Below are 23,082 nucleotides of genomic sequence, written 5' to 3' on the forward strand. Positions count from 1 at the left end.
TTAATTGAAATCCATAATGACTCTTTCTTCTCTTCACTCCCACACTGAGGAAAGTGAGGCTGGAATATATTTTACACAAAAAGGGAGTTTTTTTTCAAATCACTCTATCAGCTATTGTCATTATCTTTTAAGAGACTGATACACCTTCAAGGCACAGTAAAAGACAACATCTTAATTATGTGTAAGGCATCACATATTATGAGGACTATTATTCCTAAAACATTTCACCAAAGCTTTACATGGAAAATCATGTCAATATTACCTGTTTTCGTTTTATTTATTTTAAGAAAGTCTTGAATAAAATAAGGAAATTAAATGAAAATGAAATTACATGACTTAAAAACAAAACAAAGCAAAGGATTTAGATTAAATATGAATCTGATGAAGGATTCATGACATTTTTTATAGGAATCAATAAGATAAAATAGTGGCATAAAAAAATATGTTCAGCTCAGATATATGATTGATGATGGGAAGTTTCTGAGTCTTCCTCTTTTGTAGTTTGCTTTCGGTGACACAGTATTTGTCTGTGTAAAATTAGTTTAGTATATAATAGACTACACTACACTGTTTCCATCCAGGTTTTACTTTTAGTCCATAAGGGATTATTCAGACTTTTTTAAACACAAGCCCAATTTTTCTCAGTTTTGTTTGTTACAATTAAAAACATGTTTTCTTATTTCACCAAGTGTAGTAAACAATACCTAGTCTTTGAAATGAATACACTCCCATTACACATACACAACTCTCACCTGATGCCATTTGTATGACATCAAAATGTTTGTTAAGACACGGAGCGGGGCCTCAAACCAAAAGTCACCTACGGCTTAAAAAGGCCTGACGCTGGTCGTGGTCTTCTTTGTAAGCCTATGGAAATTGCTCCCTCATATTTTCTGCCTGGGGCTTCTGATACTTTTTACAGTGGCAATGCTTTTAAACCAATTTGAAACCATCTCCTTTTCCCTCTCCATCACAATCTCCTCCCTCCCACCTTTCCTCATTCCCCATCCTAATATCCTACTAATGGATAAAAACTATGATTGTGCCGGTAGAGGAGAAATATCATACCTTTATTAGCTCACCTATACCCACAGAGAAACAGAGAGAGAGACAGGAAAAGAGAGAGAGAGCAAGTAATGAATTGAGCATTGTGTAAAATAGTTTAATGCAGGGGTGGTTCATCATTATTTGTGGCGGATTGCATGCAGACAGGGGTGATCCATTAGTGTGGTCGTTTCCATCTGTGTATGCATGTCTCAGTGTGTGTATATGTGTGTGTGTGTGTGTGTATGTATGTGTGTGTGTGTGTGTGTGTGTGTGTGTATGTATGTGTGTGTGTGTGTGTGTGTGTGTGTGTGTGTCACCCAGAAGGACATTCGCTGCTGCCGGCCCCACTGTCACAATGAGAGATTCATCACCACACACACACACACACACACGCACACACACACAGACACACTCTCCCTCTCTCTCTCTCTCTTTCTCTCTCTCTCTCACACACACACATACACACACACACAAACTGGCTACAGTACACATGTGGCATTATTGTTCCATCATTACTCTCATTCTTTTTTTCAACAATTTGTCATTTTTTTGCACACACACACACACACACACACACATTCATTCATATGACATCATTTTTTCTTCCAAGAACAGAATTTTAAATTTAGCATTACATTTGAAAAAATCTAAATGTAGTGATGCCAAATTTATGAAATGAAACCATAATAATCCAAAACTTATGCTGTAGTTCACTAGCAACTAAACTCAGAGTGGAAATTATCCATTGACCCACTGATACAGTTTCAATGATATCATTTTTTAAAAATAAATCTAATCCAGTCATTCAATAATAAGGAAATGAATAAGAATTTTAAAAAAGTTTTAAAGAAAACATTGCAGTTAGTATAATGCAGCTCAAATTCAAGTTTAATCACAATTTTCGATCCGTTGTTTGGTGTTTAAAATTGCACGATATTCTCTTCATGACTACAACTTTGCTTTTGGCAGCTGCTCTTCAGAGGTGGACAGTTTTCCTACTTAATCTATACGCTCACAAATATTGTGATTTTCCATCTCTTCCACCAGTTCCAACACTTTAGCGGCCTCCTCTTGTTTTTAAAAAAAATTCTCCTACAAGTGTAAATGCAACATGGAGAAAAATTCATTTTGGCCCAGACATAAAGAATTGACTCCAGACTCCAGCTTCTCAGCTGTTGTGCAAGTTTGCTAAATAACATGTAGGATGACAGGTGCAGTATGGGCCAGAAACAATGTACAGAATCAAAGGCTGAGTGAATGTTGCGGCAAGAGTTTGTCTCTCTTATTTGGAACCAGTATTTTTTTAATTTATTTTATTATTATTTCAGTATATTTACCATACTTTTAAAGAAACAAGGGACAAATATGAATAGAAAAGCAATCAAACAGGCGAAGATGAGAATAGAGATTGGGGAGACATTTTTAGCTGTGTGATTGCCACATCTGTCCCTTTACATCTACACCCACAGTCATATTCTCCTTTCAAAATAATACCCTCAGTAGTTTAATAGAAATGTAGATTTTTTTTCCAGGGACTCAATTTTGGAGACAGAAAATAAATCATCCAGTCTGTACTCTGATCATGGCAGGGTGTAGGCATGCATCTGAGGACTCTCCCTCTTCTCTCTCTCTGTAGCACTTACCACTTACACTTCACTTGCTCTTTTCATCTGGCCATACCCGTTTGCTATTATGCCCATCTCTTGCTCTTTTTTTCTAATTCGTATCTGTCTTTTCATTTCACTGTCTGCTTTGCATTGCTTACTAGCTTTATCATTGTCTGCCTGAGCTTTTGAGCTTTTTGCACAAGACCGTCTCTCTCTCTGTCTCTTGTTCAATCTGTTCCTTTGACATTAACCTTTTGCTCCGTCTGTTTCTTTCTTTCTTTCTCTTGTCCTGCAGCTAATTTTTAATCTTTTTTAATAGGCATGCTTCACTCACCTGTCATTTAAAGCACACATGACTAGACTTATATTCCTGGATCATAACATTGCGCACATCTCCAAAGTATTGTCTTCAACAATGACATCCTGAACACACTCTGTTGCTTCGGTGTGAAGTAGAAAAAACCTTAAGCATGCCTATGTAAGTGTATACGTCCTGCCGCCACAGGAGCTAGTCTATTTCTCTTTGCTCCCAGCTAATTGGTTGGACCGTGAGAGAGACAGGCTGGAGAGGTGGCCAGACCTGACAGTGAGTGTGTGAGCGTGTGTGTGTGTGTCAGATGTCCTCTGGCATGCCTCAGAGAGCTAATCATAACCACACTGCAGAGATTAATGAAGTCAAGAGCAATCAGCCCTGACACACAAACAGGGACACACACACATGCACACACACTCACATACATGCACGCACACAGTAACGTATAGTGGTTCTGGCTCAGATACACTGAACCTTGTTTAGCTGAGGCAGTGACATGTGGAGTGACTTAATGATTAATTGAATCTCTTCTTGTGTGAACATCTGCACCAACATATGTTGCAATTGTCAAAGTTCCTTTTTGCATGCTCGCTTAGCTTATGCTCAGCCCCTCCAGAGGATTTTTTTTCTTTTTTACAATTGTGATCAATGCATGTTATACTGTATGGTGTAGAGGATTTATGTATAGCTATAGTAGACAGTATACACTTTTGAAGCAGGACTGATTGACTTCTCTTTTTTTTCCTTTCTATATATAATGCTTGATAGAATTAGCCTGGGTATACCCATGCTCCCATTCCAGCGAGATTCTACTTCGCCCAGAAAGTTAGCATGGCCACCAAGACAAAATTTTCGCCTGAGATAGGGAACCAATCACAGAACAGGGAGGCGGGCTCAAGGCGATGACGACAGTAGAGCGACTCTGTTTACATCCAGCATGGCGGCCACGGAGGTGCAGCAACCGTTCAAAGCAGCACTAGATTGTGTGCTATATAAAATGGAAGGCAAGTTCACTTTGAAAATAGAACAAAAACTTCATGATTTTCACTTCATAAAAAGGACGTGTTCGCGGTGCTCCCTACAGACTCTGAATACGTAATTGTCTATCATTGATATGATTGGCTGTAAGTTTGTCCAGTAGCGTACAGAAGCATTTGATCGACATTCGTTGATCCTGCCTCAAATACGAGGAAATGAACGGCTCCTTGTCAGACCCTACCTCAATCTCACATGAGACTGAGACGCGGTCTGGTGTTTGCCAGGCTATGATAGAATAAGAGTAGATGGGACATCAGTGTAGCTATGTGAACTTAAACATTGGGTTGAAATTCCTGTGTTAACCAACATCATCCCTTTTGAGGTCAAGTTTATATTGCATTCATGTAAAGAGGAAAAATATATCTCCAACTTCAGTGCACCAATTTACTGTGTTTATGACTGCAGCTCCATTGCAGCAACTTCTTCCTCCTGTCCCTGATTCATATCTAAACCACTTTCAACTTTCATGGCAATCTGCTATACTAGTATCATCTCAGTGAATGGTGACAGCATTGTTATGTTCCTTAAGAGTGAGCAGGACAAAAAGGCTTCAAACCCCCTGTCTGTCACATGTCCAGAGACAAAACATCAGAAACAAGTCAGGAGTGCACAGCAGTGGTATCACCAGTGGGACACTTTAACCTTAGTCAGGGGACTAGTCATCTCCAAAAATCTGATAATGAAGCACCAACAGCCAGTAGCTAGCCAGCGAGTCATGTGAACCACCTCACATCATTTGTAAGTCTGGGCCTCAGGCAGGCAGTAATGGCAATGGACTTATCTAGCTGGGGGCACACCTGCCTTTGGGCCAGGATGTTCCCCAGACATTGAATCTCCCCCCTGCCCAATTACCCACTTTTTAGGGGTTGGCTGTAAGTCCTGCCATGGGGACACCAGGACCGCAGCCACCATCTGCAGATCCTGTTCCCAGTTGTTAGCCACAATGATGACATTAACCACATAGACTGTAAGAAAACACCTTGTGGTGAAGTTATTTTTTTCTATAGACTTTGGTGACTGCCACATAGAAGACCATGCAGTCATCTCCATCAGTTCCCCGGAATTTGGTTTCAATCAGATAATATGCCGGTCTATTTTCTGCACTGTCATACTGGCCACTACTATGACAAGGGTTCAGTGTCTTTTGGCAGTTACAGGACCACAAAGGGAGTTGTGTATCCCAATTTGTTTATTACGATGTACTGACAACTGACAACTGACACTAGCTTTTATTTACCTGAATGACTTATCTGACCAGAGAGAGAGAGAGAGAGAGAGAGAGAGAGAGAGAGAGAGAGAGAGAGAGAGAGAGAGAGAGAGAGAGAGAGAGAGAGAGAGAGAGAGACAGAGAGAGAGAGAGACAGAGAGAGAGAGAGAGAGAGAGAAAGAGAGAGAGAGGGAGAGAGCGAAAGAGACAAAAGAGAAAAGAGAAAAGGAGGGGGCAAAAAGTACATTACATCTGTGTTTCAGAGCAGGGGGCTTTCATCTTCCCATAAAGACCTTGACCTTTGGCCCCCATGGGCTTCTATGTATGATTCACGGCCCCTGATCCCATTTATCTGTTTGTGGTGTGTGGGTGTGGTGGTGCTATAAGGACATGTGGGACTGTACATAATACATTTGCTCTTAAGAGTTTAAGTGCATGCGCAGGTGCAGGCAGTGTCAGTTGTGGCCATAATGCTTTACATGGTGATGACCTGACAAATAAACTCACCCAGTGTCCCACACAAAAAGCTTACAGTAGCTAACTTATTATACTGGACATAAACATCATTAATACTTATAACCCAACTGTGAACTGGTACTCAAAAGGTTTTCAGTCTTACATCTAAGGCATATACCAACATTGATGGAGTTCCTCTGAGCAATGTAGTGAGCACATTAAATGAGGGATTCTTTATTGAAGATGACATTCTGCTGTGATCTATGAAAGATGCTGAGAACTAAGATGGGCGCAGAGAGATGCATGTGCATATAGAGGGATAAGCTTGCTGTAAAGGAGCAAATAAAATGTGTAATCTTGGTTCTGTCATATGAATGATGTCATGTTATTAAAGTATCCTTGCTTGGAAGTTTAATTTCGGATTGTTTTCACCATTTATAATATGAAACAGTGCAGGTGGACATTGGTGGTCTTTGGCAGTCACAAAGTGCTTGACTCTGGCTATTTTTTTGACTGTGAAGTACTTACTGGTTGCCAGTGACCACTCTATAACACGCATCAACACACTTGTATTTGTGGTTCACTGTGTGTGTCCAAAGAACTTTGACTGCATTTGGCCGTTTGGACAGATAGATTTGTTTTCCCACTCACATTCACAGCTAACCGATTACCATGATTGGAGCACTACTTTGGAATGTTCTCATAAGGTATGTTGTATAAATGCAAAGGGATTGGGTTGCAACTGGTTTGCATTGAATATAATAACAAAATCATTGAGCCACTGAAATAATAACAAACCCTAAAAACATTAACCTTATTTTACATTTAATTTCATCAGCAAAATAACATCATAATCAACCAACTTTTACAGTCAGTTATAATCCCTATATATTCATTAACTCATAAAAAATATAACACATTGTATTCTGATTACTGTAATAGGGTTCATGTAGTCCATTACACAATCACTCTGCTCAATCACATAAAAAAGCCTCATTCATCACAGAACCAATCTAACTTTTAAATCAACAGAAATCTGCCCGGCCACAGGTGACTGGCCTGGCCAAATAGCCTGGCCAAATAAATAACCCTAACCCTTCCATTACATGTGTGTGTGTGTGTGTTTGTGTGTGTGTGTGTGTGTGTGTGAGAGAGAGTGTGTGTGTGTGTGTGTGTGTGTGTGCGTGTGTGTGTGTATGTGTGTGTGTGAAAACAAAAAAAATGTGACTCAAACATATATCGTAACATACAGTACCTGTGGGCAAAGAAAAATAATGAGAACAGCCAACAATCAGAACTGAGAAAGGGATGCAAAGCAAATCAAACAAAATAACAATACAGACAAAGAGAAAATTGATATATATATACACTGGCAGTAAAGGAAACAAAAACGACACCTGAAACACCCCAAGAGACCAAAAAAAAGACAGCTAAACCATGAGATATAGATGGAGCAGAAATCAAGTAGTTGGCGCAAAGGCAAACCCTGCATCATTTACAGGCACCACCATAACAACTGATAGCAGAGTGAATATGTAGAGCTGATGATGATGGGCTTGTCTCTTCACATGTCAGAGGCAGCAGCAAAGGTCACTGAGCACCAAGGAAGCAGGGAGGCTTTTAGGGAGGAGGAAAAACACTAAATACTCCGTATCCCCAGTTTATTTGCCACATGGATGGTTAAAAGCTACTCTCACCCTCATAAAATTAAAACCAAGTGTGCACTGAACCGTGGAGAAGAGGCATGGATATAGAACAATAGCGAGAAAGGAGGGAAAGAGGTAAAAGCCATAGATGATGAAGAGAGAAAGAAAGAGAGAAGTGGAGAAGGAGTGTGAAGAAGAAAGGGGAATTGAGAAGCGGTGATGTGCAGCTCCAAAACATTCTTTAGCAAAATGAGCTGTCACCTGTACCTCCTTTGCTTGGCGATCTATGGTTCACACCAGCTGCCTTTGATGAATACATCCCACCTAAATCATCGAAAGTTCCCCTTTCCTTCTAACCCATAAAATGCAATACACAACACAAATCAGCCCCTTAAACAGTGCAGCCGGATAACAATCGGAAAATAATGCATCTTACCTGGGCCATCCCGATAAATTGTTCCTTATAACACCCTCCCTTAAACCAAAATCAATTCATCCGCCTCCAATTTTTATTAAAATCCCCAGTAATAAATCTTCCCCCAATGTTTGTTCATCTGTTTTTTGATACATTTATATCACTTTCAGTTCTGCTCCAGTGTTTCCCCTGCCTCTGCAGCGTAAAATGGGAAAATCTATTTGGGGCCAATAGAATAGTTAAAGGGGTGTTATGGGTGCCTGTTCTTGTGGTGAAAATGGGTGTCAATTTGTGTATGTGTGTGTGTGTGTGTGTGTGTGTGTGTGTGTGTGTGTGTGTGTGTGTGTGTGTGTGCGTGTGCGTGCATGTGCATATATGTGTGTGTGTGTGTGTGTGTGTGTGTGTGTGTGTGTGTGTGTGTGTGTGTGTAAATGGAATCAATAAATGTGGCAGTGTGGTGAGTAGATAGCACCCTTCCCCTTGCCTCTCTGATTAACCCACGCTTCTGAAAACCTGACAGCAATATAACAATATTACTGTAGGTGGATGTATGTGTATGTGTATGTGTGTGTGTGTGTGTGTGTGTGTGTGTGTGTGTGTGTGTGTGTGTGTGTGAAGGTGTTTGTAGGCATCTGTAGTCCATTTGAAACTGGCTTTGTCTTTTTCACAAAATCTTCAGGGTACATACAGTACACAGCTGTGTTTACAGGTGTAAGTGTGGTTGCTGCTTGTGTGTGACAGAACTGTTGTTTTTAAGTTGCAACACGCCTCCTCTTCCTGTTATGATATTTATATTTAAGATTTCAACTCAAATATATAGGCCTACTGATGTATTTCAGAAGTTGATACTTCAAGTAATGAACAAGAAAAAGAAGTAAAATTTTACTACTAGAGTCAGTTTATTGGTAGCCTCCAGAGCTGGCAGAAGTCTCTTGAGGGGCAACTTATGACAGTTGGCCAATCAGACCAGAGTGGGCTCCTTAAAGAGACAGCAGCTTAAACGGCCTGTTTCAGACAGAGGCTGGACTGAGGGACTGTTAGTATGGTTTTTTGATCTTGCAAAGATATTCCAGTTGGAAATGTGCATATGCTCCCTTTAACTAACCATGAATAATTCTCTTTTCAGGCAGCTTCCTTAATTAACAGCAGATAACTTAACCCTTGACATGGTCCGTGTTTGTGGTGAGCTTATCATAACTATATAGTCTATCTTTTGAATAGTTTTTAATGGCTGAGATACTGCTCAGCCATGTAAATGAATATCCCCAAAACAGGCTGTTGGGGAAAAAAGTCCTTTAATGATGTCCATCTGATTATAAACTGTTGTCAGTTCTAGTTTTATGTAATGCGTTTGTTTGTTTTTACTTTAGATGCTGAAAATAATTTCACTAATCAGGTAAGCACAGGTTAACTAATATTGACAATAATAATAATAATTGTAATAATAATAATAAAAGTTCTCTTGTATCTGTCATCTGGTTGTTCCAAAAACCTCGATGAGTGACTGTTACTTTCATTTCAAATTTTACTTTTAGTTGATTAATTGATTGAATTGATAATTAGTTAGAACACTTCACGTCTTCATGTCTATGTTCTTTACTTCTCTCTGAAGCATGTTGGATTTCCCTGGAATGAAAAATGCTGAATAGCTAAAGTTTTGTCTCCCTGCTCCCTGTCCAGCTATGTATAATTTTTGACTTTTATTTATTTTACCAAGTTCTAATCACAGTCTGCCTGTTTGTGGCAGGGTAATGATGGACGATGTAAGAATTCAGACAGCAGAATACAATAGGAATACAATACAATAAGCTTCATCGCCCAGCATTGTCTTAATGGTTAGGTGATCAATGAACGCTTTGCGGAGCTCTGGATCAGTCAGTTCAGAGGAATGAAGAGATGTGCTGTGATTTATTCTAGGTGTTAAAAAATAATTTGTTTGGATTGATTAACGTTAATTAATTATGCTAATTGAGCAGGATGAAAACAGATGTCGAAAGTGCCCTCCTACTCATCCCTCTGTAAAACTGGTCCTTTAATTACAGATGCTATTGGTCTATCTAAAAATAACTCATAATACATGCAAATGTTTGCACTCAGTAAACACAGGGACATGGTCAAACACAGACACATGCACCCAAACCTGAAAACATGCTTATATTTTCACACTGACACACAGACACGAGTACATGACACAAAGCAAGATGACAATTGATTTGATGTTCTTGGGTGAAACTTCCTTGTGTAAGGCCATACTCCTTTGACATAAACATGACATCTTGAGAGCAGAAACAATGATCAGCACTTATACATGTCATCATTATGAGTGTAGTCAATGAGTTGCATGGGTAGATAATTACGGACCTGGTTTGACTTTAATTTTACTTAGAACTTTAGAGGACCAAATGACTCATGATTTATCTTTCTCCTGGCCCAAATGTCATATTTATATTTTTTGGTGATGATCACAATGTGATTGTCTCACTTTTCTGCAAAAAAATCTCTGAAAAAAATGTGTCTCTGCTCCAAGTAACCCTATCAAGAAATTCCAAATGAGATATAACCTTATTGATGTTTTCTTCACCAATGCACCAACCACTCTTTTTTGTCATTACATTACATAATTATACATCCAGCTCTGTTTGTAAACTATTTTAAAATTGCTAGAAATAAGAGAGCCCACACTTTAGTCCTGAATAACATCTCCAGATTTGTGTGCAACATTGGATATTTCAATTCAGAGTTAGATAAAATTAGGCTCACATTTAGATATGTTGCCTTGAGTGTTAAAGTTTGAGTTAAAGAAAATAATTTTAATCCAATGGGATGTTCCCTTAACCATCTTGTTAAAAATGTGTGTGCGGGTGTGTGTTTGTACTGTGATCAAGCAGATTGGGCTGCTATCTTTCTCAACCAAACCTTTTATGGTTGTGTGTATTTGTGTGTGTGCATTCACATGTGTGTGTGACTATATGTAAGTATGTGTGTGCTCAGATGGGGCAAGAGGCTGCACTGAGCCGCATGGATTTGCTGCTAAAGTTTGAACAGTTTTAAATTAAAATGTATTGCCCATTCTCAATGTATTGATCTCAGGCCCAGCTGTGTCAATACGCCGCCCCGGCTATTTTTCCAATAACTTATAAAGATCTGCCAGCCAGGCATAAATTCATTACATTGCTCTGAGTTTATATTCTCTCTTTCTTTCTCCTACCTTTTTTTCTTCTTTTACTCTTTTCTCTGTCTCTCTTATCCCCCTCTCTTTTTTACATTTTCCTCACTATCTTCCTCTTTTTTTCCTCTGCTGTCACAACCTTCCTCTGTTTAACTCAGGGGGCAGTTTTTGCTGCTGTTTCGGGTGTGATGGTTATCGACTCCCTGTACTCCATGTTGGAATTATGCTGTTGCAAAAAAGACTCCACTAAACACTTGATGAAGCTCAAGGTGAAAACAAACAATCATTGGTCTTTGAGCTATACTTATTTTTAACTTTTATTTTGTGTGATGTTTTGTGTCACCATATGGGCAAACCCATGAAAAAAAGTATAACTGTCCTCAAAAATAATAAACTTAAATATTTTTCACATTACAAACAACTTAACCATCTGTAACCATAGTTTTACATGGTAAATGCCAGTTTCATTCTTCTCCAACTTTTCTTTCTTCTTGCAACTCCAATACTCTAATTCAGCTTAGAGTGAGATATTGTCTCTCCCTGGCCTCCTGTATGTTTCTTTAAGTTGTCTTCTCTTCTACTACTCCCTTTTCTGTAATTTTTCTGTCTCCTTTCATCTGTCATTCTCCGTGTCTCAAGTTCCATTGGCAGCTATTGGCAGGACAACATCATTTCTCTGTACTTTCAAAAATGGTAACATGTCATTGTTGAAAAATGACTACTTTTCATGAGATGACAACACTTAAGGTTTGGTGAGGTTTAGCCAGAAAATAAACTGGGCTAAATTAAACCTGCAGTGCAGGACCTTGACATATAAATGAATGTACTTTACATTCAAGACCTTGCCAAACAAGTTCACACAATTCTGATTAAGCATGTCACCACCAGATAAATCTCTCTGTATTTCACAGCATACCAGAGTTTTTAATCTGGTGTTGAGTTTGACATTCCAGGTGAATGCATGAATGCAGACTTCTGCCAGCCAAGCTGGCTAACTCCAGAAAGGGAAGACAAAAGTCCTGTGTTAGGAACCCTTAGTAATCATGGACTCAATAATAGGCTTGAGGTTAGGGGAGGATGGTGGATATTGTTTAATAAAAACCACAGTTGTCTTGTTGGAAATGTGAAACAAACAGCAGTCTCTCATGTTAAAATCTGATGTTTTCTTGACCCCTCCATCCATCCACCCACCTGTCTACATGGACTTTTTTGGTTGTATAATAACACCACTTGATATCCTCCATTGCTCCCATCATAATTACTACAGCCACTAGAGGGATTTTTCACTTGAACGTACATGTATGTCATTTTGGGGCACTTGCTGAAACGACTGATTCTGTCATTTTTCTTGTGAGGGCAGTCACTTTTCTCCCACCTCCTTTTCTCTTCTCCTTTTCTCCCTCCTCCTTCCTCTAGTCTTTCCATCTCTCTACCTAATCTCCCTCCACCTCCTCTCATTGTCAATACCTATCTAATTCCACTTTAGCACCAGTAATTGGCTGATGGATAGAAGCTATGGATTGGCCTCTTCCTGATGACTGCATGACATTTTTCCTCCTCCCCTATAGCTGGTAATACTAATAGAATTCCAAATCCGCGGCACTGGGATCCTGTCATGAGTAGGTCAACCGCTGTGTCAAGGTCCTATTGGAAAGCCAGCATCCAACATCTTAATTTAGACTTAGCCTTTTTTCTCTCTATCTCTCTCTCTGCCTTGCTGGATGATCACTGTCTATTCCCATGTATATGTTTCTATAGTTGTAGATTCCTTCTATGCCTCTCTGTTATGCTCTGTGGTTGCTGATCTCTGACTATATAGATATTTTTGCAAATCATATGTATTTTGGACACCTTTAAAGACACAATTTAATGATACTAGCTAATGGATATTGTGTTTAATTGTAACATTAATTGTAACATTTTAAAAGTTTGTTTGGTAGATGGATGAAAAGAAAGGATTTGTCACACTTAGTCTCTCATATTCAGGAGATGCATGACACTGTGGCTCCTATTCAGCTCAATGTGGAACTTCACCATTGTAATCCATGGTCTTCAAGCCCAGCCACACACCAGCTCTTTACATGTTACCAGTCATTTTTTAAGATAAGTGTAAAGGCAGTATGATGCAAAGTCTGATGAGACAACTTGAAATCAGCCGTTCATGTTCACTACTTCATTGTCACTTGTAGTGATTAAAGTTAATTTCCATTACCCTGATGTCTCTTCAAGTTGCAAAAATTCTTCATCTTTTATTATTTCTGTTTTCTGCGCCACCACATTCATCCATTAGTTCAACTGTCTCAAAGAACCAGTAAATTGCAGCCTGCTTGTTGAACGGCTTCAGAAACCCCCTCCCTTCACACCCTCTCACATTAGAATATGGAAAATGTGTCTGACAGATTTTGTAACTTTCTAAAACCAGCAATCTGACAGTTGCATCTACTTCACAGAATTATTGGGCAGGTGTGTTACATAATTATTTCTGTCACTTTGTGTGTGTACATATGTATGCCTTTCAGTAAAAGGCGGCTCAATTGGTGGAATATTTTTCAAATAATAGCTTACCTATAAACTAATAATGGTAACTTGGCTTGGTAATGCTAGTTTGCTACCTAGCTCATGGACTAGCATGAGCAAAAGAGCACTTCAGTTACATTTATGTCTGAGCAGTAAACACATTTAATCTTTGTTGAGTTCTTAATTCAGGTGATTTGAATAACTTTCTCTGATTGAAATGTTTAGCAACATATAGCTCATCCAGGGACCACCATGTGGTGGACATATACATCCTTTGAAAATTATTTTAAATTTGAGTTTTATCCCGTACTGAAAAGTTATCTCAAAACAGGATGATCAGTTAGGCTAAAGACATATGGTTCCAGTATTTAAAATCTATTTTAATAATCACACGATGGGCTTCACAGCAATGTCCTCAGTGCACCTCTCTATGTATCCAGTCACCAAGTCTATGTACTCCTCTATACAGTGTGCTGGATATAGGTAGCTGCCTCTCTGAACACGTTCCAGTCTGTGTTCTCAAAGCAGTCCTGCGGGGCTGAGGTGACTCCTTCCAGCTAGATTCTGATGGTCTAAGTAGCTAAGGTGGGGGCCTGGAATCACCTTGTATGTTTTGCAGATGTTGATGTACACTAAGTCCAGCATACTATCCCCCTTTGTGGAAAAATTCATGTGTTGGTGGAACTTGGGTACTGCACTCTCTTAGGTTAGCATGTTTGAAGTCCCAGAACCCCAGCAACAATGAGAAAACCATCAGGGTTGAGCTTGCTGCTCACTGGTGACCTCATTTGCATTAGTGTTGTTTGGAATGTACATGGCCACCACTACAATGTTAGTGAATTCCTTTGGCAAATAAAATGGTCTGCACTTCACAACTAAAATCTCTATCTGCAGTGAACACTCTGTTACGACTACTGTAGCATTCACACACCAATCATTGTTTTCATTGTTTATATAAATGCATTGTGGGTCTTACCTGAGGTCGCAAGATTCCTATCCACATGGAATTAGCCTTTGTAGCTGGATGACTGTATCAGGGATGTTATCATGCAGCCACATTTCTGTGAATATAAGGATGAAACAATCCCTCGTTTCAGATTGAGTGGTTAATTTGAGTCTTAGGATTCTTTGGAAAAACAACAAAAATGGCAAACACTTAAAAAAATGATTTCATACTTTACAATATTTAAAATGAGAAGCTTCAACAAACAAGAAAGGGAGCCGAAACATTGACTTACATTACTTTGTGGGATTTTTTTCTGTTCTGTAAATATGTAAATAAAATAAATTTGATTTCATATCTCAACTTCTGGCAGAATCGACCTCTTGAAAGGATTTTGTGTTTGTGTGTGGGTGCGCACATGTGTGCGAGTGAGGCATCTGAATGCTCTACCTGATGTTTTTCATTTTATTTTTTGTCTCTCCTGTTTCTTGGAGTTCTTTGTTTGTGCATACATGTACAGTATGTAAGTGTACTGTTTATGAATATAGTATATTAAAGGTTGAATATGTAGAATATTTATTAAAAGCTATATTTTTTTAAAAATAATACAGCCACGGGCGTTTTGAGGGGTACAGAATGAAAGTATTGCTTTTCCATAAAAAAAAAAATTTAGTCTGAATTAATATTTTTAAATTTTTTTGACGGGTTCGACAATGACGTTCTGACACGTTCTGTGTACATTGTACCAGCCAATTAGCGGCCGGAATTGCGGGTTGCCAGGGTTGTCTGTTGTTCCGGTGCAGCTACTGTAGGCTGGCACTGGGTGAAATGGAGTTGTGAACAAGCAGAGCCGTGTTGGACTTACTAAAACCAGCGTTTTTTGCTCTCAAGTACAACTTTTCATCACAAAACTTCGAAGGTAAGACAGAATATCTGTTAGTCGCTGTAAATAAGCGGTTGTTTACCTTTGTATGCTGCTGGTTCACTTAGTTTTTAGCGCAATAATAGTGGTACTGTTGAACTCGCCAGGGTCTTAGCTTTCATATGAGATGCTATTTGTTTGTGTACCATGAAGTATCAAAACGGTAGCAATGGAAATGTGGAGAGTGGGTTGACTTTCTGACGCTATTCGGATTTTGATATTTGATCATTAACCTCTTAACGCACGCTGTTCCGTTCACGGGACGGGACGGATGTTAGGAGGTAGCCACACGTTCTTCTGAATGTTTTAAACACCAACCCTTAAACATATATATTCATGCCGTACATTGTTGGAAAGCTTAGATTGTTCTGATTCATTCAAGACCACTCACGACTTATATGGTTGCTCACAACCGTAATAGTATTAGCGATTAGCTTGGCTAGCCACTCAGCTAAGTGAGAAAAGCTATAATGCCTACATACATTCAAAGTCTTCCCTTTATCCACAACGATCATCTTATGACACAGGACTTTCTGTACAGCTCGCCAAGTATCCATTCTTGTGAAATATGAAATCCGTTTCCATAAAACCGGAATATTTTCCTCAATATGTCCATGTATTTAGTCCAACACGTAATGTAATAACACAAATAACAAACCATATACGGTCCGTTTACGTCATTTCCTGACCTGCGCGTCCATCTCAGAGTACACGTGACTAGATGTTTACGACCGTGAGCCTCTTCTGACACCACACACAAGCCAATCGGTGTTTAGGATTAGGCAGTACATGCAGAGACATTGCTGCTACTCCCACTGGCGTTACAATGTAATGTACCCTTTCTTATATACAGTCTATGAATGTACCTCGGTGGTTTCAAGTCAGTTACAGCGAGGGTATGTTCGCTTCCTGTTTTCAAAATAAAAGCACCAACTCTATCGTTATGGTTTTCTTAATAATAAAAGGCAACGGGTGTTTTATTTTGTGAAAATGACCGGAAGTGCGTTACTCGCTACGGCTAACTTGAGCGGCTCCGAATTCGCAGGAACAAAACTTTAAGCAGATGTTATTTGGACAAATTAGCATCACATTGTGGATCTAAAGGGCTACTTTCTCGCCTAAAAAGGTTAGACATGTGGATAAAGTGGTATATTTACAGAGTTAGAGCTAAAATAAAATCCGGCACCGGACCTGGCAACCCGACTGCTGGAATTACTTTTTGGTTGTTGCGACTACGATCTCGAGACATTAGATGGCGTTGTTCTGCTCATTCTACATATTCTACCTTTAAGACATACACACATCTGGTAGGAAAGCTCATTTAGTTTAGTTCATTCAGTTACTAGACTTTAAATTGAATTTCTGATCAATGAGAAGGACATCTCATACACTCTCGCTGTCTTTCTGTCTATTTCTTTTGTTTCTCTGGTCTGTGAACTTCAGTGTGTGTTATAGTGATGAATATAGGAAAAGAGATTGGCCAAATCGGGTTGTCATGCTAATTCAGTGACCTGCCTACATAATGCAATGCAGCAGGGAGACAGACTGAACTTGACCCTGTTAAACCTGACTTTGGCCTCCCTCTTTCTCTCCCTTTCTCACTTACAATACATGAGTGCAAGGGTCAACAAATTAGGATAATAAATCTGTTTTGTGTGTGTAAAGCTTCTAAGGTATCACTGTGAGCACACACCGTGTGTATGAGCACCGTATTTCTAATTAAGGGACAATTTTTTTCCCCCATGACAGCTCACATACAGAACAATTAGACTCACTGGTTCTCCATTAAGTATTTGAACTTGTGTTTACTCCCAAAATTGTCCTACTGTAACAGTAATGACAACAATATTTTCAAATATATCTATAGCTGTTTTTATTCTGTTGAAAACATTCTGTTCACTTCTTTTTGTTGAAAGGCATTTTAACATTTTAAGACAAAGTCTGTGCAGTTATTAATTACCTTGCTTTTGAAGCACATACTGCCTACTCGAGCAACATTTTCTGCACAAGTGAGTAAGTGAGTAAGTTCAGTTTGATGAATGGTCTACTGATTTTGTTGACTTAGCATTTTGTTTTGCATGTCTTTAGCTACTCTTCTGGCTGACATGTTAAACGAAGCACATCAATGGGCTGCCATTTAGTCATCAGTAATGTCAGTATTTGCTGTGCAGGAATTAATTCTGTTAACTCACAGAAGAAGAAAAAAACACACAATTGTGGTGTTTGATTCGGTCGAATGTCTCTACTACTTGCTGCAGGTTCAGAATGTTCTGCTAATAGCCTATGTTAAATTATTTTTAATTGGTCATGTAACTACAACATACACTGTATTTTATTGCTTCACACATGATCTCAGGATCCTGTCCTCTTGTATAACCAAGATGCTTCTGTGATTTTAACTGTTTTTGACTCGTGTTGTATTTTTTACAATCAAAGAAGGTGACAACAGCGCAGTACATTGCAGTCATCCCTCTGCCTTTGACCTTCAGGTCTGCAAAAAAAGGTTGTGATAAAAGAAACAGATTGCCTACTGAATATGTTATACATCAGATAAAAAACTCCTTCATGTATGAAAAAACTAATTAAATAATGAATAATTTGAAAAATAATAAAAGTTGGAAAATACACAAGCAACAAATGGTTTGAATCAGCCATTCATCTGAAGTCAAGAGTAACATTTGTTTATTTTAGCTTGGTGATAGGAGGTGGGGTTACAAGCCAGTGTGGAATGTCCCTTTAAATTATTCAAAGCCCAATCAGGTGTCTTTTTCTCCTCTGATCTAAAGATGGGTATCAGAGGTCATTCATTCTTCCTTCCAGGGTCACCTTTCCCACTTTTCCTTTTAGCACTGACACTCTCACACGCTTCCACTCCCTATCTCTTTCACTAATGTTATATAGGACACTGTCCTGGTCACATGCTAGTACATATCAGCATGCACCCGGACATTAAGAAACAAAGCAGCCGTGTGCATATACGCACACGCATAGACACTCTCACCCAGCGATGCACACATAGTAGTCACATACCCACAGTCACATACACACATTGACAAGGCCATCCTGGTCCCCCTGCTGTGAGCTCTATTGTGTGAGTAAGGACATTGTTCAATCTCCTCCAGTGTTTCCATGTATCTGAATACCTCCTGACCTTCTCATAGACTGCAAGGATGTGAGGCATTATTGCTCTTCGTGCAACTTGCTTTGGTGTGTAACAACAATAAGTGACAAAGGTGGATTACAGACTGTGGAGAGGCAAAGAGGAGATAGAAAAGAGATAAGAATACTATAACAAAAATAAAAAAAAGAAAAGAAAAGAAAATTGCTCAGTCTTTTTGACTTTGTATCTTTTTTCCTTTACATAATAACACTAAAATAATGTCACATATATTGTGTATTTATGTGAACAAAAAAAAGTGCTTATGTCAAATGGAGGATGAAACAGGGTGATTATGTAAACTTGTAAATTTTAATCAATGCAAACTGTGCTTCAAGTCTTCCTCAACAAATATAGCATAGCACTAACTTTCTGTTAGCACAGATGTTCAAGTACACAATTGTGATTGCCTGCTTACCCTTAAGTATAACTATACACACGTTCTTCCTGTTATATATGCATACTTTTGCATGAAACAAGTGATTGCTGGCTCGTGTGTAAGCTTCTACATACAGTACAGTATGTGTGTGTATGCGTGCTCACCGCTGGGGGCTTGTTGTCAGAGCTTCTCTCGACTGGCCAATTAATTATGATGGCCTACTTATGATGTGTAATGGGATGATTTATTAGTAAACACACAAACAGAGCAGGCACACAGACACTCAGGTAGCAGCACTGCATTCTGTGGTCTGGGATCATACACTTGGGCAAGATCACACGCCACCTCTGGCTGTGTCCTGCTGGATCAGAGTGAAGATTACAGCACAGCGGAGAGGCCATGTATTTTCAAAAAGTCTACTTTGCAGGCTGTATGTGATCTATAGACTACTGTAGAACGACTGTTAGATTTCTGTATCCATTTTTTCATTATATCCTGTATAGATGGAAAAGTCATGCAGGTAAGCAGGAAAACAGACATACGTGCACTGTAATAACTACTAGATTCCTCTCCTACCCCAAACCTTGTTTGGGAACTATGATTTACTCATTTATATAAGTCTAGTGTCTTGTTTGAGTGTGTGTGTTGGTACAGTCAGATGACAGGGTCTGTATAGAGGGACAGATTTTCATCACAGCAGAAATGTGTGTGAAGTATCTGAAGTCTCTTTTACATGCATATATGGGCAAGAAATCAGCCATTATCATGATATCATCATACAATGACTTTTTAGAAATCAGAAAGCTGACTCTTATTTGGTTGCATTATTTACACTGACAACTAGTAGATGCCAAGTACAAGTCATTTTCTCCTGTCAGCTTCTGAGCATGGTCAGTGCCCTGCTGATGGGCAGATTGATAGTTGCTGGACATTGTATATGCCCACAAGGATTCAAAAATAGTCAAAGTGCCGCTTCTTTACTTTTGTGTCCACTTCAGGACCCAGGTGACTTTTCTCTCTCTGGTTCTTTCTATATCTCTCTTGTGTTTCTTTGTGAAGTGTGTTTGTGTGTGTGTGTACGTGTATGTGTGTGTGTGTGTGTGTGTGTGTGTGTGTACGTGTATGTGTGTGTGTGTGTGTGCGTGTGTGTGTGTGTGCAAGCGAGTGCATAGGCAGCATTAGGCGTGGCAGGTATAGGTGCAGCAGGTCTGTCCTGGTAGAGAAGAGAGCTATTTGTTTCCTCAGCTAGCTGTCTGACTAGCTGAGTGGGTGTCCTATTTCTGGATGACACACACACGCATACACACCAAACCCTGTGCCCCCTCTACCATACGTTGTGGGACATAATTTATGATGGCTCGGTAACATATGGACTTTTCATCACTCAATGGCAACAAACTCTCTCCACTCAGTGTTACAGCATATTGTCTCCCGCTCTCCTCTTCCGCATTTGTTTCCCCTCATCTCTGTCTTTCTTCTCTTTTTTTCTGTTCTCTTTTCTTGTTCTGTGGCCTCTCATTTTACGACTTTTTCTCCAATATGGAAACAAAATAAAAGCTTCTTGCTAAATTAAGATTATATAATATTTCAACTGCTGTAAAATTAAAAGTTCAGTAAGAATTTAATATATTTCGAATAAAAAGGTAAAACGTAGAAAATAAAAGTATTTATTGTATTTGATATGTGAAATGCATCTCTTGCATCTCTTCTATAACAACTTTTCATCACTCAAATCCATGTTTTTTTTTCTTCCCTCTTTAATTTCACTCTTACGTGGCAACATACACAGTGCTTTCTCTCTCTTGTCTCTTGTTTCTCTCGACTTTTCTCTTACATCATGTTGCTTTTCTACTTTTAATATTGCTCCATTTTATTTATTTACCTTGGTCCTGATCTTTTGACCTCCATTTGTGGTTGCCTTTGATAGTAGGCTTTTAGGCCTTATTATCAATATAATATTATCAATTGAGAGCAGTGAAAACTCTGGTTCTAATAATATAACAATATAGAAGAAAATGTTATATCTGTAAGTACAAAAAGTGAAATGTATTTACTGTGTTTTTTGGTGGTGATAATATTTATTTTTGTATCTCCACTGAGTGGCTACAATAATGGATTGATGTGGTCTGCGAGTGAGTTTTGTGTGTGTGTGTGCAGGCATGTTGACACCTTATCATCATGCAACGACAATGTCACCAGGCGATTATAATAAAACACTTGCTAAGTGCATAAAGGCCTGTATCGTTACGGTTTTATTAGCAAACAGACACATGCACACAAACACATCATGAAATATGTGTTACACATTATTAACCTACCAAACACACAAACACGTGCACACACACAAATGTCCCCGTTTTACATTTATCATGTAGTCCTCTAGAAATTCTATAAAGAGCAAAGGTGGTGATTACAATGTTGACCAATGTTGATTTTTCCAGAATAAGTCTATTTATCACTGAGCCAGCTGTGCTGTTGGTATGTGACTAAGCATGTAAGCATGGTATGTGAGTGAGTCTGTGTGTGTGTGTGTGTGTGTGTGTGTGTGTGTGTGTGTGTGTGTGTGTGTGTGTGTGACACAACAACAGATGCAATAACATTATTTGTATTCATATGCGAAGATAAAAAAAACAAATAATTTCCTACAAGCACAAAACTCACATTTCAAGCATTATATGTAATATATATTTTTAGATACACATTGTTAGCATTGCCAACTGCAACCTACTTGTGACCAGAAAAATAGAAACCCTGCTATATACATTTTAATATAATACAATACAGTAGTGCAATAAGAAACAAACCTTTGTGAGCATCATATCCAGTTTGTCAAAGAGGTGGAGCATTAAAATCTGTGGTGTTCAGTTTGTGATATTATTCCCAAAATGTGAGAATATCATTCTTTTTTATATATTAAAAAGGCAAAAATATACAGATACCTTTTAATGCTGTTCATTACAACATCGCCAAAAGGTACAGCCTTGGAATACACCAAAAAGACAAGTCAACACACAAACAGCTAAAGGAGACCCAAGAAAAACTCAACTATATATATATATATATATTTTTTTTTTTTTCTGGTAACTGTACTACAGGTTTCATGTAAGTTTTGTGGCGGTGTCAAGTATAAAAAGATCATCTATATACAATCACATTTACAGTACATATTCCTTTATTATATACTATTACATAAAGCTGCTTGAGTACTTTTCCATCTCTGCTATTCTATTCTATTCTATTCTATTCTATTCTATTCTATTCTTAACCAACATTCTGGCACTCTCTCTGTAACTATTGATGCTACTTTGTCCTAGTGATGAAGCAAGCGGCCCGTTGTTGGGTCGATGTGTGTCATTGTTATATTGATGTGAGGACAGACCCCTGGGGCCTGCAGCCTTCTACTCCCCTGAAAGCAATAAATCTATGGCTTACTATGTCCTGTACTGTCCCCGGCATAGCTTCTCTCACATACACACATAGTTTCAGTGAACTGCATACAGTATATACCGCTGGAGATGTATGCAAAAAGAGAACTTTGTGGCCTTTTGTTGTACACTGCAAGCTGCATAATGTCTCATTCAAAGAGAGTGTTTAGCATTTTAAATTTAAGTCTTCCAAACAATATGCATTTTTTGCTATGTGTGTGCATGAATGCACGTGATTACGCTGCCCTGTGTTCAATTTCTCTATGAATCATTTTAATTCCCTTCAGTCAGCCAGTAGAGGCCACTCACAGCATTCAGTACAGACAGACAGCACAAATACACACACACATATGAACACTCACATAGACGACAGCTGTCCATTACAAAGCGAGGGAGCGGGTGAACAAGTGAGAGCACAGGAGGCAGCAGTAAAAAGAGAGGACTGGAAGGGAGGAGGAAAAAGTAAGCAAATGTAGGAAAGAAAAAAGAGAAGGGTAAAGAGAAAGAGAGAAGGAATGATTGATGTATAGAAAGAAAGGCAGAGACAGCACTGATGATGACGTGCCTTATTTTGTTTGTTCCTGTTTATTTCTATCAACTCAGCTTTGCTCAAATCGCTGTTTTTGACTGAGGCAAAAAGAGAAATTGGTGAGAAATTGGAATTGACACTCATTCAGTTTTCCCTGTGAGGAGTGAGCAGCTGAGTTTAGTTTCCCGCAGTCACTGTAATAATACACAGCACTGTTGTTGTTGTGCATTCACACTACTGTAATTTTAGTTTTCTTTCCTTTATAGCTATGTCCATGCCTGTTACAGTCTGCAAGTAAGCAAAAGAGGAAGA

Source organism: Scomber japonicus, chromosome 1, assembly GCF_027409825.1.
Source record: "Scomber japonicus isolate fScoJap1 chromosome 1, fScoJap1.pri, whole genome shotgun sequence".
Lineage (NCBI taxonomy): Eukaryota > Metazoa > Chordata > Actinopteri > Scombriformes > Scombridae > Scomber > Scomber japonicus.